The sequence below is a fragment of the Protopterus annectens genome, chromosome 1.part2, assembly GCF_019279795.1.
Source record: "Protopterus annectens isolate FY-2018-M chromosome 1.part2, PAN1.0, whole genome shotgun sequence".
Taxonomy (NCBI): Eukaryota; Metazoa; Chordata; order Ceratodontiformes; family Protopteridae; genus Protopterus; species Protopterus annectens.
In genome coordinates this window covers 196,436,247-196,454,432 of record NC_056727.1, presented here as the reverse complement: position 1 = coordinate 196,454,432, position 18,186 = coordinate 196,436,247, and positions in this window count along the sequence as shown.

Below are 18,186 nucleotides of genomic sequence, written 5' to 3'. Positions count from 1 at the left end.
TGGGTGAAGGTAGGATGCTACTCAGGGCTAGGGTCATACCCTCCTGGGCTACAAGATTTGAGAGCTCCTCCATGTCTCTTTTCATATAGTCCAGGGAGGTACATCTCAGGTCATTCACGCCAACATGGACAATGACAGAGTCATATTTGTACTTGTTGTGGAGTGACCTGAGTGCATGCATTATGTGGAAGATCCTGGCACCCAACAGACAGCTAACAGTAATGTTCTCCTTGTTTAACCTGGTGAGCTGGTGAGTGGAACATCAGTGTGCCTGAATATAGAGTCACCTATGACTAGTGTGTTGGGTACATTGTTTTGCATTATGGGCTGAGGTTGAGTGGCACAGTGATTTTGTGGGCTATGTATCATTTGGGTTGTGTTTGAGGGTGGTGTTTGTCTGCGTTTCAGCTTGGGAGGTCTCTGTTGCTTAGGCAGATTTTTGTTGATAGCCTACGTGAATGTGGGTGTGTGCTCTGTGTTTGTATGTGTGGGTTTTGGTAGTGTGAGTTTTGAAGGAGTATGTGCTGAGTGTGGTGTGGTGCAGGTGTTAACCTTCTCCTCTTGACTGTCTAGTCCAGTCTTGGCTGGAGAGAGCTTGGCTTCCACTTTGGCTATACAAATGCATCTCTCACAGGTTGTAGTGTTGGGTGGCAGGAGGAGAGTGTTGTCTGTGTACATGAGGCAATTGCTGCATTGCCTCAAGATGCCCAGATTCATCAGGTCGACAGGTGAAAACACCGGGAGCTGACCCATGGACATGCCTGGATAGGTGCTTATTAATTTAAGTATTAAGAGCTGTTTTCCTCTTGACAAGTGATGAAAGTCAAGTTCTGTAGTAATTTTTAGTTTATTTAGTGCTTACAATGAGTTCTGAGCAAGTGCTGAGCACAAAGAAACAGTTTTGAGTGCTGAAACTAAAAAAACTGGCTAGTTCTAGCTAAAACTAGTTAATTTTAGCACCAAACCCAAGAAAAGAAGCAGGCCACAGTCTGTCTGGTGATCCATAGTCTTGTTTCAGATGATGCAGGCTTCTAGCCTTTTTCTGGTAGATGCCTCGAATAGCAACCAGACCAATCAGGTACGTTAAGCACAGACACTCACTCTCCAACCAGAAAGAGTCAGGAATCAATGCACTCTGCTCCTACTCTCATCAGGATCAGAATATAAGCCCAAATTCCAAGCTGTCACATATAAAGCAGTTATTAAGCTTTCTGGTGATACGCAGTCTCCAGGAAATAATGTAACTGCACTCCTTCTCTCACCAGGAGAAAAGAGAAGCCCTAATCCCAAGATGACTACTGAGAAGCAAAATGTGGTCTCTACAGTAACTGGTGGTCTTGCAATAGATGCTTATAGGTAAAATGAAAGCAAATGGTTTATCCTAAACACTGCAGTGTGCACTACAGGAGTTAGATATGAAAGTAGGAAACTTAAGTTTTACCTGTCTAAAAGTTAAGTTTTAGTGGAGAGTTACTATTTTTAAAACAGCAAAATAGATTAAAAGGGGTGGTCACTTTTGTATTCTGGTACTATGGAATACAATAGGATGTCCAATAAATTTAAATAGTTGAAGGGGAGTGATTTCACAAAATGATAATTTTGTGCTTACTCACACCAGCCAGTAAAAGCAGAGAGGAAATGAGATATATGGTCAAATTAACATAATTATCTTTTTTTTGGCTTATCCCAACCCTTCTCTCTCTTTTTTATTTTTCTATGTGTCATCAAAACGTTTCAATGTTATTCATCTCTGACAAATCACAGAATGCTTTACAGAACAGGGAGGTAAGCCAACACCTGTGGCTCATCCTGCCCCCCCACTTTACTGGTTCCTGCACCGACGCCCAGCAAATCTGGGACCCAACCTGACAGTACTGCCTCTGCTGCCTTTACACTACCTGGGCCCCCCACATCAGATAGCACTACCCCGGTAGCTAGTGCTGTGGTACCCTCTGGGAGCTTACACTACCTAGGCCCCCCACATCAGGTAGCACTACCCCGGTAGCTAGTGCTGTGGTACCCTCTGGGAGCTTTGGTGGAGGTGGGGATTTTATCACCTGCCAGAAGTTGTCAGGCTTAGTGTGTAGGGTAGTGCACAGCACCATTGGTGCATGCTTATGCTGGATGGAGAGGATACTATCTTTTATGGTCCAGAGGAGAAGACGTCATGCACTCCAACAGCCAGCACAGTAAAGTGACAGTGATGACAGTCTAGCAGGTGAGGACTAGATTCTCATTTTCCCCATGTTTGACCAGCATGGGCATCTGCTGTCCCCTCCCTAACCCCAAAAATAGAATACACAACTAAGTGCAGATCTCTGTGTGGATGTCAGCAGACATACCCACTCAGAGGACATAGACAATCTGCTAGCTGATAGTTTGTCTCACATGTTACCACCTTGTCTCCACTGGCTTTCAGCCAAAGTATACAAGCAAACATTACTCAGTTTTTATCAGCAGGGAAGCACATCTGTGTGCTCTCTATGGCTAAAAACACAGAAGCAATGGGCTCTGACAACATCACAGATTGCCTATAGTGTGACTTAAAACCTGACCTACCAGACACAGTTGGATCTGGATGTCAACACAACCTTGAGATAGCCTATGCTTGCATAGAATGGTGTACAGCAACATGCATCCTTCTGACTTGGGGGGACCATCACCTGACACATGGAGTTATACACTCATCCTGACTCTCTCTGTGAGGTAGGCCAAGGAGTCATCATGGACCTTCTCTAAAAGAACATACATAATATCCCATCTGTGTACTAAACCCACACTTGATTTGTTCAGGCTACAACAAGTTTGTCACATCTGTTCACTGTCTTAAAGAGGGTTGCCAAGGGCATGCATTATGACAACACTATCATCCTGTGTAACTTGACTTCATCAAGGCATTTTACACAAATCAACAGTCAGGTATAAGAGAGAAACTGTCACAAGTGGCCATAAACACCTATGTCACCAAGTGGGTAGATAACTGCAACAGATATGTAACTGATAAATAGATTGCAGTGTGTGAAGTCACCTCTTTCTACAGTCCAGTGACCAGGTCTGTACCTCAGGGCTATGTGGTAGGCCATTTCCAGTCCATTATTTACGTGCCAGACATCAAAACTGAGTTGCACATCCTTTCTAGAGCCAGATTTGTGGAGGACTGCAAATTGTAGACAGTCATTGAATCCAAGTGTGGTACTGGTATAATGCATACAGTATCAACACACACAATGGATTGATGCTACAGCCATGGGGACATGGTAGATAAAGGAAACTCATGGGGGGATTAGTTCCATTATGAACTCAAATATGCAAGATAATTATAATATGGACAACACACACCTAAGAGTAGACCAGGTGGTATGCACACCTGTCAACTACCCAGGATTGTTCATTATTTCTAATACAGGTGTAACAGTGTCCTTCTGAACACATCTGGCAGGTGTTACATTTTGATGGAGGTGTGCTTGATTCCCCTCAGTGATTGCTGATGAATCATAATAGTTGTACAGGTGTGTTCTTACAGAACTATCTATGATCACTCACAGCCACATATTTTATGTGAAAGACATGGGATTACCAGTGGTATTATTCTGATATTCTCCCTGATTGTGCATGCTTCTTTCTACTGTTGTCTATGAGCCTGTTACAATGTGTTCTGGTTGGCTGAGAACATGTTAACAATACTTCCATATTCAGGCAACTCAGTTTGTACAGCTTTACAATATGCACATAATCCCTATTGTGTATACCATCCCCAATATATGTCCTGTCTGTCCATTGTTCATGTCAGAATGCTTATATCACAAAATATCCACTCCATTGATATAACGTGTGTGAAAGTCATATAACATTCAATAACTGTCTGTACTATATCATGTCAATATGTGATTACTGTTCATGCCACAACTGTCTCCATTGACATGCCCTCATCAGTAGTACATTACAAAGTTTCACCTGTCCTATTCCTCTATGTTCATTCCTACAGTTCATCTGTGTGTCCCTTTTCATTATAAACACTTCCTCTGACTATTTATTTATAATGAAGACTATGTACCCTTGCTATTTACTCAACTTTTATTCAGCATGCCAGAGTCAGGTTTCCACACTACTCTGCACTGTATACACTTTCATGTAATGTGTTGGAACTATATACATCACTTTGTTAAAAACCCTGGCAGCCATTGTGGCTTTCTATGCAATCCTGTAAACCTATGGACAAACTAGGTTTATAATGACGGAGTGAATGTGTGTCACACGAGTCAAGAAGCATATAATAAATATAATTTTGTATGTGTGCTGAACACTGTGCAGCATTATATGAACAAAAAATGCCATGTGAGAAAAGACGTGGGGCAGAAATGCAAATACCTTCTACATCATTATTTTCTCACAGTGTGAGATGGATAGGGTGAGTTATAGAGCATCACAACTCAAAGCCCATGTGGAAAGGTACATAAGAAAAGTACAGTTTGACCTAAGACCTATCATCTTCTGCTTTTCTCTGCCCTGTTTATAAATAGTGATTTATCATTGTATGGTGCAATACAGTTCCCACAGATTGAGCCTTGTGGTTCTTACCACCTTCTTCACCCCACCCCCACCACTGGTTCGGCCTTGTGCTTGATACTTTTGTTCCCATATGTGCTGGTTTAGGCTAGTACATGTCCCATAAACTGGGATATATATACAAGCACTTACATGAAGGCTCAAATATACTTGAATTTTGTCAGTACAAACACCCTAGTTTGCTCACCTACTAGGGGTGAAAATAACCTGGATCTGGTACTCACAAATATGAGGGAACTCCCAGTATACCCTAGCACTTTTAACTTTTTTTCAAGGCTAATTATCTCCTATTAAGTGATGGCATTGCTTAACTCCAAGCCTCCTCAAATTCAGAGAACATGATGGCCTATGCAGAAATGTTTACAGAAGCCCTGTACAAGCATGTAAATAACAGCACAGAAACAGCAGCACCAAACCAAAATAAACTTGACAAACTCCAAAAACAAGTTCCCTTGGTGGACCCCCAGTATAAACTGGTTGCACAACAAAAGAAAGAAAATCCTTTCCAAAAATAGGAAGGGCTGTGGCCAAAAGACAAAAAACTCTCTCATCAGTCTCAACAAGCAACTCAGGAGACTAATCAAGTCCTTCCAACCAACTTCAACCTTAAAGGGAGCACCCAACAATGTGCTGAACTGATAGGAAATAGAACTTCCAATACTGAACTGGAGGATACTGGAGGATATAGCAAATTTGCTGGCCGATAAATTTAGCTCCAGTTTCACACCCTATCACCCCCCAGTCCCACCCCAGGAAATACTGTCTACCATTTCTCCCCCAACTACCATAAATAACAGGTCTAGACTGCACTCTCCAGAGCTAAAACACTGCATCAGTGGGTTCTAATAATATCCCAAGATACCTGCTAAATAGCTTGAAATATGACCTGTTAGACTTACTAGAATATCTGTTCACCCACAGCCTCCAGACAGAAGGACTGCAATAATCATTTTTATACACAAAGGTGGACCATTGACATACCCAGGGACCTACAGCCTCATAAGTTGACTAGTCTTATATGTAAGGCCATGGAAAAAAACAGCATAGGCCTGAAAAATAAAAACATAAGAAATCTTCAAACACTCGACAGACACACACACACACACACACACACACACACACACACACACACACACACACACACACACACACACACACACACACACACACACTCACACACACACACACACACACACACACACACACACTCACAGAAAAGGACATAATGATCACTGAAGAGACAGTGAACAAAAGCAGTCATATACAGGACTATCGAAGCAATGTACATTTATTAGAGCTGAAAGCTAATATGAAGATATATAGTTATGGAAGTTGCTCACATAAGTACACGAGTTAAGCAAGCCTACATATATAGAAGGTAGAATGCTGTGTGCAAGATGCAGTCATGTTTATATACACAATGCAGACATATAAATTCATATACAGAAAATCAAAAGTGAAAATCTGTGATAATGGAGTGACTGTGTGTCACATGACTCAGGAAGCATACCATAGATATGATTTTCAATGTCTGATAGGCACTGTGCTGCCTTATATGACCAAACCCATACAGAAATATAATGTGAGAAGAGGCATGTGAGGTGCAAATAAAAAGACCTTCTGTATCACTCATTCCTAACAGTGGGAGATGGATAAGGTGGGTTATGGAGCATCACAACTCAAAGCACATGTAGAAAATGTATATAAGAAAAGTACTGTTTGATACAATAATCTCATTAGTAGTTATGCAGTCCAAAATATAAATGATGTGCACATTCTGCTGAACTTGGGCTTGCACAGAGCAGGTACCCAGGCCTTCTGAAGTAATGATTTGTGACAAAATTATCCATGTCTATGCCCATAATGAAGGACATTGCCTGCTGTTTGTAGCACCGATGCCGTTGTATTTATATTGTGATCAGGATGGTTTAAGAATGAAATGAAAAATGTTCTTAGTTCTGTCTTTCAAATAATATTAAAACTAGAAGAGAGGATTAGCATTAGAAGTAATATTAAACTTGGAGTACCAGCCTCCTCCCAAAATATTGTATACTTGCATTCAGATGTTTGTGCTTCAATACTCTTTGGCCATTTTAATCTTAAATATGTAAATCCTCAATTTATCTGGAATTACTTAGTGAAAGGCTTGTGTGTGTGAGTGAGTGGTAGATTATAATATTTCGTTGCCACCCTGATCCTCTTTACCTCTTATTCTTTTCATAGCAGATAAAATGCTACATTCGTGCTACAAGAATATATTATTTTAAGGGACTTCAACTCAGAAATTGATTTCCTTGATGAGAAAAGGAAAGTCTCCTTCTGACCTGAAGGGTAACATGATAATCCTGTCACTGCATGTCAAAGGTTTTTTTTTTTTCTTTCAGAAGATGAGTCTATGTCTGAAAAGAAATTAATTTCTCTGATGTAATACAAATGGTGAGTTAGATTCTTTAGCTTTTTATTTGAGGGTGGCTTTGCAGAAAACATCTCAACTGATTAAAGCAAGAAACAAATATTTTAAGGGCCAGTCTATTTTAGATGGGGATTAGGATTTATAGTTTGAGATGAAACTGATCTAACATTTTTTATATCAGGGCATGTACGCTTGAAACAATAATGTTCTGCGTTTCATTTTCTTTTCCTTTCTTTTCTGAGCGGTTCTGACCTCCTGAAAGACACTCCTGTGAAATCTGGAATGGTACAGTGAAAAACTATGCTATTTACTTAAAATAAATAATAAAGGGAAGGAAGGACTAGAAGTTGCACTTGGTTATGTGACTGCTGTCTAGGAAAATAAAATTAGTCTTCAAAAGTAGGTGTCATTATCACTCATAAGTGTGTATCATGCTGCGAAATTGTCTTCAAAGAAGCTTATATTATCACTGGCCTCCCGGCAAATAAGACTTGCATCGGATGTGCATTCTCTTTCTGGGAAGCCAAGTTATCATCAGCTATGTCAGAGATGGCAGTAGAAACTCTGCTGAGTATAGAGTGGCAGGCTGATAATGATTCATATCAGTATGTGGCCAGCAAGTATAACTCAGTGGCAAAAAAGTGAACTTCAGATTTTAGTTATTCTCTTTACTTTACTTAGCCTGTTAAACTGAAAAAAGGTAAAACAGGCAAAAGTAGTCTTGACCAAGCAGGTTCATTTTGTTTAAAATGAAACATCTAACTTTTCTGTAGGTATTAAAGCTCTCTGCACTCTTATGCAAGCAACCCTAGTTTATTTATTATTTATTTATTTATTAATTATTAATTTCCAGTTTGATGACTGGGGAAGTCCACTGGGCCCAGGGAGCCTGTTTTCAGTGGAGGCCCGGGTTGAAAAGCTCCAACAATACAAAAATACAATAACGATACAAAATACAAGTAAAGTTACAGAATATAAAAACACAACAGATACAATGTACAAATACAAATATATTTACAAAACAAAGAAGAGTATTTACAATATTGATCTTGGAAAAACAATTCTAGTTATCAAGTTGTGGACATTAATAAGTTTGAAGCCATATTTATAAAGACCTATTGGAACATACAAGATTTCGAGAATTTAAAAAGCTGTCATTTAGAATAGGTAGATTATTGGTGAGTGCTGTTTGTTCCTTTTTGTTGAGAAAGTAGAGGGAATAAAGCTTAGATATTGAGGGTTAAGAGGGATGAGCTAGGTTGGAAAAATGCAATTACTACTTAATATAATCAACACTGAGGTTACATAACCCCATCAATGGTCTCAGAGTATTATAATGATCTACAATTGTCAATAATCTTTAGTCAAACTGCAAGTGCAAGTTGCACACATCAGAGTCAGTGCCAGTTTCACTTCTGGCCTGTAATGAAACCATACTTCTCAACTGTCCAGATTTTTGCATCATATTTTTGGTGTGTTTCACATACATTTGTGGTTTTCTGGTAAACTAAAAAGGACTGAAGTTACTAAATAATGCCATATATTTGAGTTTCAGACTTCATAGGTTCATAGGAGGTTACTAGGCTAATGGCCCTACGGCTTTATAAGCCTAGCCATGTTATATCCATGTTCCCCTATATGACCGTAGTTAGATGGTTGTTATTCTCAGAACAAGTCTATGATCAGCACCGACAGCCTCTGTCCATGAGGGACATAGGTGCCGCTCCCAGCATGAATTTACGTTCTCCCATCTAATTGTCTAGGTTCTGCTTGAATAGGGTTATTGAGGAGCTCTGCTTCATGTGAATGGGGAGGTTATTCCAGAGGAGCAGCAATCTCTGGGAGATATATCTGTCTCTCTAGCATGTTCTGTTAATGTCACAGGCTAGGTTGAGAGTGAGTAACTCTTGTCCCATTTTATTTGCAGATGTGTAGCATTTCCATTAGGACAGGGTCAGAGACTGCTGTGTAGGCCAGGCACAAGTCACCTCTCAGCAGCCTGTAGGATACAGAGAACAGTGACATGGCTTTCAGTCTTTCCATGTAGATTATGTTTTGGAGGCCCTGAATTATCTTGCTGAGAAGCTTCTGTGGTCTCTCCAGCTGCTGCAGGTGTCTGGTGAGGTACTCGCAAAAGGGAGCATTGTACTCTATTAGTGGTCTGATGAGGGTCGAGTATATTTGTAGCATTCAGAAAATGCATGTTCACATAAATCCTGTTATTCTAGCATCTTTCTAAGTTTATAAGAGTAATATTTGAAATCTGCCCCTATTTTTGAGCCTTTGTTCCCCCCATTATAGGCTCATAGGAGATTACTAGGCTAATGGCTTAAGGTACTTACAACCCTAGCCAATATAACCCAATTTTACCCGGTATATGGCCCATAGAGAGTAAGAGGATGGCATGGATTTGTGCCTGTGCATTGAGCATCTTACAGATTGCCCTGTCCATAAGTGACATAGGCACTACCCCAGGTGTGAATTTGCAATTCCCCATATATAGGTCCAAACTGCATTTGAAGATGGCCAGAGAAGGACTCTGCTTAATATGAGTAGGAAGCCCATTTCAAAGAAGGGGCAATCTCTGAGACACATATCTGTCTCTCCAACATGTTTTGTTTGAGTTGCTGACTAAGTTTAGATCCCTAGATCAGGTGGCCCTCATGCTGTTTGACTTGCGGATGAATATCAGCTCCATCAGGGCTGGATTTGCGAGTGCCTTGTAGGTCAGGCATAGGTCACCCCATAATAGTTGGTAGGAGACAGAGTAAAGGGATAGGGCTTTTTGTCCACCTGCATAGTTCATGTTGTTTACACCCTGTATTTTCTTTGTGAAGAACCTCTGAGGTTGCTCCTGCTGCTGTAAGTGCCTAGTCAAGTACTTACCAAATGGTTCATTGTACTCAGTTATTAGTATAATGAGGACTGAGTACAGCAGACTATGATTTCCTTGGATATGGATGCCATACTTTTACTTATAAGTCATGTCATGTAAAAGGATTTCCTCACCACTGTAGACATATGATAGTCAAGATCCCACACCTCTGAGTCTACTCTAAGGGGTGTGCTATTGATGTTGTCATTTGAAGGGGTATTTGACTTCCCAGAAAGTATGATAATGCATTTTTTGCATTCAGTTTTAGGCCATGGATCTAGACCCTCCTGAAGGATATCTACATCATTGGGGGATTCAATGATTGCCCCAGCTTGCAGTCATTAGCAAACGTTGTCATCCAGAGGCCTTCCACATTAGCCTTGACTTCAGAGAAGTATATTCTAAACAGGAGTGGTCCCAGCACTGAGCCCTGTGGCAAACCACTAGTGACTAATTTATTGCTGGATCTGGATTCACCCACTTTAATCATATTAATCCTGTCTGTGAGCCAATTGGCTATCCATCTGGTGACATAGGGATTGATGCGCAGTTCTGTGAGTTTATTTATAATACCCGAATGAGGAATTGTATCAAATGCCTTGGCCAGGTTGAGATAGGCGGCATGTAATGTTTAAATCTCATCCATAGCCCTAGTGACTTTCTCAAAGAAATCCACCAGATTTAGTAGGCATGATATGACCTGCTCTTGACAAAGTCGAATTGAGTCGGATCCAGTGTTTGTAGGTCTCTTATGTCATTATTTATCAGGTCCATGATTATTATTTCCCACATATAAGACTAGTCAAACTTAAGGGTTTGTAATTTCCTGGGTCAGTAGATGGTCCACCTTTATGAGAGGGGATGACTGTTGCTGTCCTCCACTCTATTGATACAAAGCCAGTCTGGAGGCTGTGGTTAAATAGAGATCCTAACTGGCCTGTTAAGTCCTGATTTAAGCTGTTTAAGAGGTAACCTGGTATTTTGTCAGCTCCCATTGAAGCTATGTTTTTCTCTTCAGAGAGCACAGTGGCAACCTGTTCTTCATAATTGGCAGTGGAGTGGTGGAGAATATTTCTTGGGGGAGAACTGGGGGTGATGGGGAGGTGAAATTTGAGCTGAAATTCTCAACCAGCAGATTTGCTATATCTTCCATTTGAGTATAGGAGATGCTATCTACAACTAATTCTGCACATTGCTGGATGTTGCCCTTATGACCTTATGGGTTGGGAGGGTGGCCTAATGGTTAAGGTGTTTGCCTTACAAACACAAGGTGAAGGGTTTGAGTCTCACAAGGGATAATTGGCTAGGCTTACAATGGCTCGCAAGGGCAGTTAGCCTAGTACTTACCTATGAACCCATATGACTGCAGACATAACTGAAAAATGCCTTATGGTTATCATTAGCTTTGGAGGCCATTTTAACCTCAAACTCTGTTTTTCAGTGACTTGATTAGATCCTTCATTCACTTGTTTAGACTAATAAGGGACATTCTCTGATGTGCACATTCCCTCTTAGTTCTCAACAGGATTTTCTTTCTTTTGTTGCACAACCTATTAATAACAGAAGTCTACCAGGGTGGCTTGTTTTTACGTTTTGACCTGGGTTTATTTTGGTCTGGTACTGCTGTTTTTATGCAGTTGTTTATATGGTCATACAGGGCTTTTCTGTATGCCTTGGCATAGGTTTCTGTATTTTCTGTACCTGGGGGAGATTGAAAACTAGTTATGATGTCCCTTAATAGGGGGTAATTTACCTTAGAGAAGTTTTTTAAGTTTTTGGAGTTAGGTGGGGGACTAGTTTTATCTTTATTTCAAGGGAGACTGCTTTGTGATCCGATCTTACCAGTGAGGGCATCACACTAGGGAGGTGCAGCACTATCCCATATTTGTGAGTACCATATCTGAGATATTTGTTCCCCTAGTGCGAGTGCAGACAAGCTGTTCCAGGGAATTTGAATTTACAAGGTCAAGAAATTTTTGGGTCTGCATGTTGGTGGTCATGTATGCCTTCCATTTAATGGAGGGGTCATTACAATTACCCATGACTATGGTATTAGGCTGGATGGTGAGTGATTTTAGTAACTTTAAGTATGATGTATGGGTTTTTTGGTTTAGAGTCGGGGACCTGTAGCTAACAGGAATATGGTAATGGATTTTTCCTATGGTTAGTTGGACATGGAGTAGCTCAAGCATGTCATATTGTTTGACCAATCTTGAGGTGTGCTTATCCCTTATGTAGATAGAGACACTTCCACCTTTTGCTCTTTCATGTTCAGTGAGTAGTCAGATTGTATGAAAGGCATTATAGCCATGCACTGCCAAAGTGCTTTCCATGGCTTTGAACCATGTTTCAGTAATTGCACGGACATTAGCATTCTCGAGGGTGAAGAAAGCTTCCAGGAAGTGCAGGTTCTTGTTGAGGCTTCTAGCATTGAGCAGTAACACCTTTAACTTGTCCTTAGTAGCTTTTGTTATGTTAGAAGATTTGTCTGCTTTGGCAATAACTAAAAAAAGGCACTATGGGGTAGATAATGTTTTGGTCAATATCCAAATGCCTAGAGGTGACAGGTGAAGACCATCCCTGGCAAAGCCGCATGGCCTATCAACGATGTTCTCCCAGGCTGAAAAGTATTGAAACCCTTTGGAATGACACCAGTAGCTAAGCCAATTGTTAAAGTCAATAATTTTCTGCTGGTATTGTGACATCATCCTCGGAGATGGTAGAATGCCGCTCAGTGATAGGCTCATACCAACATGTGGCACATATTCTGAGAACTCAATCATGTCTCTTTTCATATAGTCCAAGGAGGTATGTCTCAAGTCAGTCACATCCACATGGACTATGACTGAGTCATACTGATACTTAGGGGTAAGTGACCTCAGTGCTTGCATGATCTGGTGAAATCTGGTCCCTGACAGGCAATTAGCTGCAACCTTTCCCTTATCCAGCCTGGCCCTTATGGGACTGGTAGTTGAGGCACAATGAGATGTGGCTTTATGTGTTGTGTTGTGTTGTGTTGGGAATAGTCTTCTTTGTGTACCTGTGGAATTTCTGAGGACTGCACCTGAGAGGCCTTTGAAGTTTGAGTAAGTTACATTTGAGCATCTCTGCATATGTGGGTCTATGTGTTTGTGGTTCTTTACAGATGTGGTAAGTGATGTGTGTGAGTCACTGACAACCTGTTTGCTACTTTTTGTGTCTGTATGTGAGAGTCTAACCTTCAGTGTCAATGTATAACTACATCTCTCACATACTGTATTTGTTTGTGGTTCTCAATGTACATAAGACAATTGTTACATTGCCTCAGAATACCTGTGTCCACCAAACTGGATGCAGAGATAGCAGGAAAGTGCCCATCCATGGTTCCAGGTCCCAATGTGTACTTGAAAGGATAGGAGTGCAGGGTGTTTGGAAACGGATGAGGGAAGGTGCTTATGTGGTGCAATCTGCAGCTAACCTAACCAGCTATGCTGCTCAGTGCCAAATCAGATGCTGCCTGAGCAGCAATGGTGCTGGGTGCTATAATAAGATAACTAGCACAGTAAACGTTCACAATATAATGAAAATAAGCAATATTTCCAGGTATTTGCATCAGTACAGGGCACTGGCACAGCGAGCAACTCCATGCAAATGTGCTGAAATTATGCCAGCATTGGAAATACAGTAAACTGACCGAGCCCTCTGGCCAATAAAATGACTATACTTGAGTCCTTTTGTGTGCTTCCCAAGTCATATAGACTAGGTAAATACCTACTGCCACTAGATGAATAATCCCAGTCCTGCTAATGTAAAAACACAGTAAAAGATTAACTGGAGTGAAATGCTACCACAAACAAACTTAAAAATACAGTTACAGCAGTGTAGTTTAAACAGCTTATAAGAGTGTGATTATTCAATATAAGTAAAACAGTCCAATAAATCGACTCGACCACCAAGGCAGATATAACAAGTCTTTAATATACAGTAAACATTTTCATGCCCCACTGAGCACTTCTTCAAACCATACAAACATATTAAAAGCATCCTTATATATACCATACTCTATTTCAAAAGAACCTATCACATAAAAACATCAAAAAAATCATTTGAACAGTCTCCGCCCTCTCAAAAAAGGTTTTAAAGGAACTGGACCATTTAATCCTGGTGGTGCTTTACTATGTAACCTAATGATCCAGTTGGTCTCCCTTTGTTCAAGAGTATTATTAAAATCTCCTAGTCTCATATTAGTTATTATCTGTTCTAAGACTTTGAATTTAAACGTATGTGTATGGTCTTTATTCACTACGTGAGTAGCCAAAGCATTTCTGAGATCTAATTTCCTGATGGCAAGTAAATGTTCACATATTCTATCTCTCAATTGTCTCTTGGTCTTACCTACATAGAAACTACAACATGATTGACAAGTTTCCAGGTAGACCACATAGGTACTGTTACAGTTAGTCATAAAATGACTAGAATATTCAAAATGTGTAGCAGGATGTATAAAGGAAGGGTGTGTATCTATATACATGCACAAATTACAACTACCACAGGCTGATGTATATCCAACATGTTCCTTAATATATGTATCTGATTTATTATAGCATAACATACGTTTAAGATTGTGTTTATTCTTAAAAATAAATTTGGGTCGTGGTCCTACTACCTGACTGATCTTTTCTTCTGTCATAAGAACTGTCCAGTTCTTTATAATATTATCGCAGAATATCCTGTGATCATTAGTATAATGCATAGAGAAGTTCACCATATGCTGTTTATTGTGTTGTTTATCACTATTATGAGATGTATAAATATTATGTTGCAAGAACGGCTGTGCACTCATATTCCTAAGCTGAATAACTTCTTTAGCCATCTGATTAACTTCTTTACTTTTGTACCCCCTATCTCTAAATTCATTAGTTAATTGAGTTAGATCTTTCTCAAATACATCTTGAACACTATCCAGCCTTGAAACACGCATCCCCTGTCCTTTTAACACATTCTTAAATATTCAGTTGGGATGCATACTAGCCCTATATAGGGTAGCATTAACTCTGCATTCTTTTCTATACATCTTAGTTGCTATTTGACCATTAGAAGTTTTGTAAATCCTGACATCCAAAAAGTCCATAGAAGTATATGAAGAATAATATGTGAATCTTAGAAAGTCTGTGATTGTATGTAAATAGTCTACAAATTGTGGTATTAATTCACTAGGACCCTTCCATAAATAAGTACGTCATCCACAAATCTCTTGAAGACTATATATTTCCTATAAATATACATAATACAAATTTACTTTCCCAATTACTCATTACTAAATTGGCAAAACTATTCGCACTGGGGGTCCCCATTGCTACCCCCTGGCATTGCCAATAGTATTGTCCATCAAAGCAAAATATATTATGCTCTAATATAATACTTAATAGGCTACAAATTAATATATTTTTCTCTTGACTAAAGCGACCATCGGTTCTTAGAATTTCAGTCAACATTTGTATACCTTCTCTATTTGGTATACTAGTAAAAAGGGATTGTACATCCAGGGCTAAAAAACATAATTCATTAATGTCACAAAAAGAACAGAGTGTGATTATTCAATATAAGTACTTTGCTTTGTAGAAATGGGCCAAGAACCACTCAATTGTACAGAATTTATAAAGGCACTAAAAACAAGGTAAGCTGATTAATAAGCCCCCCAGCCAATAAAACAACTACATGCAGGAATCTCTAGTGTATTTCTCCAAACTATACAGACCAGCTTACCACCCAGTGCCGCTTGATGGAAAAGCCACTGACCTCGAAGTAAAAACACAGAAAAGTGCTTACTAAAGTGTAAAAATATACTTCATTATCCAATAGATAGCTATATAATGAATTCAGAGCAAGTAAATCAGTTGAAAGTAGAATAGACAGTTAGAGGCAACATGCACTTTTCTCAAAATAACACAAGGAAAGGCAAATTGAGATATAAACAGCAGTGTAGAAAGGGATGAGCTTATAAAGCTCAGTTTACAGTAAGGGTGGGCAGCCTAAAATCACCAAATTTAAAAAGCAGATCAAGGAATGGGAGGGTGGGTGGATGGGAAGATAGCTAGCAGGGAGTCACCAACAGTGCTTTTAGTTTTTGCAGGATTTGAGTCATCAGAAAAGACTCAGTGCAGGCTTTGTCCAGATTTCTTGTGCTAGGATATTGAGAGCAATGAATGAAACTGTCAGCAGAAGTTAAAATTATGGTTCAACACAGTGCCTCACCCTTTGCACACATATACTGATGACAGTACTCATGGAGTTGAAGAAATGTTAAAAGTGGGTTGCAGGAGGGTAGTACATCCAGCTGTTCATTAAACACATATCTTTGCAAACAAACTGCATTTTTTGTCACACACCCCCACAGTAGTAGGTGATATGCAGGAGGGCACATCAGATGGGATCATGAGTTACAGAGGAGAGAGGGGTCAGATGACAACCAGAAACAAGAGCTGGTGGAAGCTAAACAGGAAACGGAAGCTAGGATACTGAGGTAATAAAATCGATACTGAGGTAATAAAATCAAGGGCTCAGGGCAGGCAGACATCTTTCATACAGGATCCAATGAAGAGAATAGATCTTTGAGAACTTATCATTATGTCTGTTAACTAGGAATTCAGGCAGGACAGTTGGTGGTGAGGCCTAGTTAAATGGTACAAGTGAAGGTAAGCAAAAGAGGAAATATTAGTGCCACAGGGAAAATTTCGGTTTTCTCACTGCCATTTATACACATGTGGTACATCAGGCAATGAGCACCTTCAGTACTCCTTGTTTCTGTAGCAGTAATGGGTTCAAGGTGCCAGCCCAAGGCTCAGCCCTCCTTGGAGGGTGCACCACACACACTCACACCTAGGGCCAATTTAGAGTGTCCAATTTACCTACTGCATGTTTTTGGAATGTGGAAGAAAAACAGAACACCCATAGAAAACTCATGCAGATGCAGGGAGAACATGCAGACTCCACACAGATGGCATCCCAGCAGAGAACTGAACCGGAGAACTTCTTGCTGTGAGGCAACAATGCTAACCAATATACCACTGCACCAGCTGCTAAAGCAGTTACTGATAGCAAAAATATTGTTAACATTTTGAAACCTTATGCTTACAATTGTTTATTTTCATGTACCTATGTAGGATACAGTAGCAGAGGATAACTTAGTCAAATGTGAAACCAGCTGAAGGTCAAAAAAGCTGCATTAACCATTGCAACTGTGCGATAGATTTGTGCATTCAGCAATACTTCTTCAAAAAAAAAAAATAATTAAAAAAGTACCACTGCAGCTACACTAGAACACAGTAGCTATAATAATCATGAAAAAAAAAACAAAAAACAAAATGTTAACAGTGAATGCATGGCAGAATCATACTATTGTAATCAAGTAACAAGGGCATGATATAGTTGCAAGATTTTTGTGCCATATTGTTACATTAATAACAAAGCATGCAGAGTAGTATGCTTGTACGTAGATGGTAGCATTCTGTACTGGACGATATAGATTAGATGTTATTAGAGTAGTTAGAGTTAGCATTGATCGGATTGTTCAGTTCAAGAATTCCAGTATGGGCATTATTATTATGCTGCTGGTAAAGTAATAGAGTAATGGGCTATAATACTGTGGGGGTTATACAGGAGAAGAACAGAATTTGCAAAAATTATATATATATATATATATATATATATATATATATATATATATATATATGGTAATTATCCTTTTCTTTCACATAGTAAGATTAGTATCATTTACTGTTGCCCAGTTATAGGTATACGTGTGCCTACGATAACAGGATTATTGGTGTGTAAGTTGGTTGTTTGCTATATTAGGTAAAAAACATAACAATTATTCAAGTGCTTGACAGATATATATATATATATATATATTCATGTGTTTGTTTCTGGGCGTGCATGTATATATTATTGAGTGTGGTTAAAGATTGTTTTTGTGTTGGTGGTTGAGTAGCTTTAGTTCAAAAATCTAACATTGCTGTGCAACTCACCACCATTTATTAGACTGGGCAAGCCAGCGGAATGCTTTTCCTGGGATTTTTGCCGTTTTCTAATTTGTGGTGTGACTATGGAGTTGGTATATATGATTTAGGAGGTAGTGCAGGACAGCTTTTCCCAGCAAAAAAAAAGATGTTTTTGTGTTTTTGAATGTTTTCTTTTTTTTTAATTAATGGGCAGAAGTAGGGGTAGAGCTTGACTGGCTTTATTATATTCTCAAGTTTTGTTTTTTTTATGATTACCATAGGGGGGTGTTTTCTCGCAATGTCTACTTTTGATTTGTTTTGGCAGCTTGTGGTGATGTTTCTGATGCCCTTTA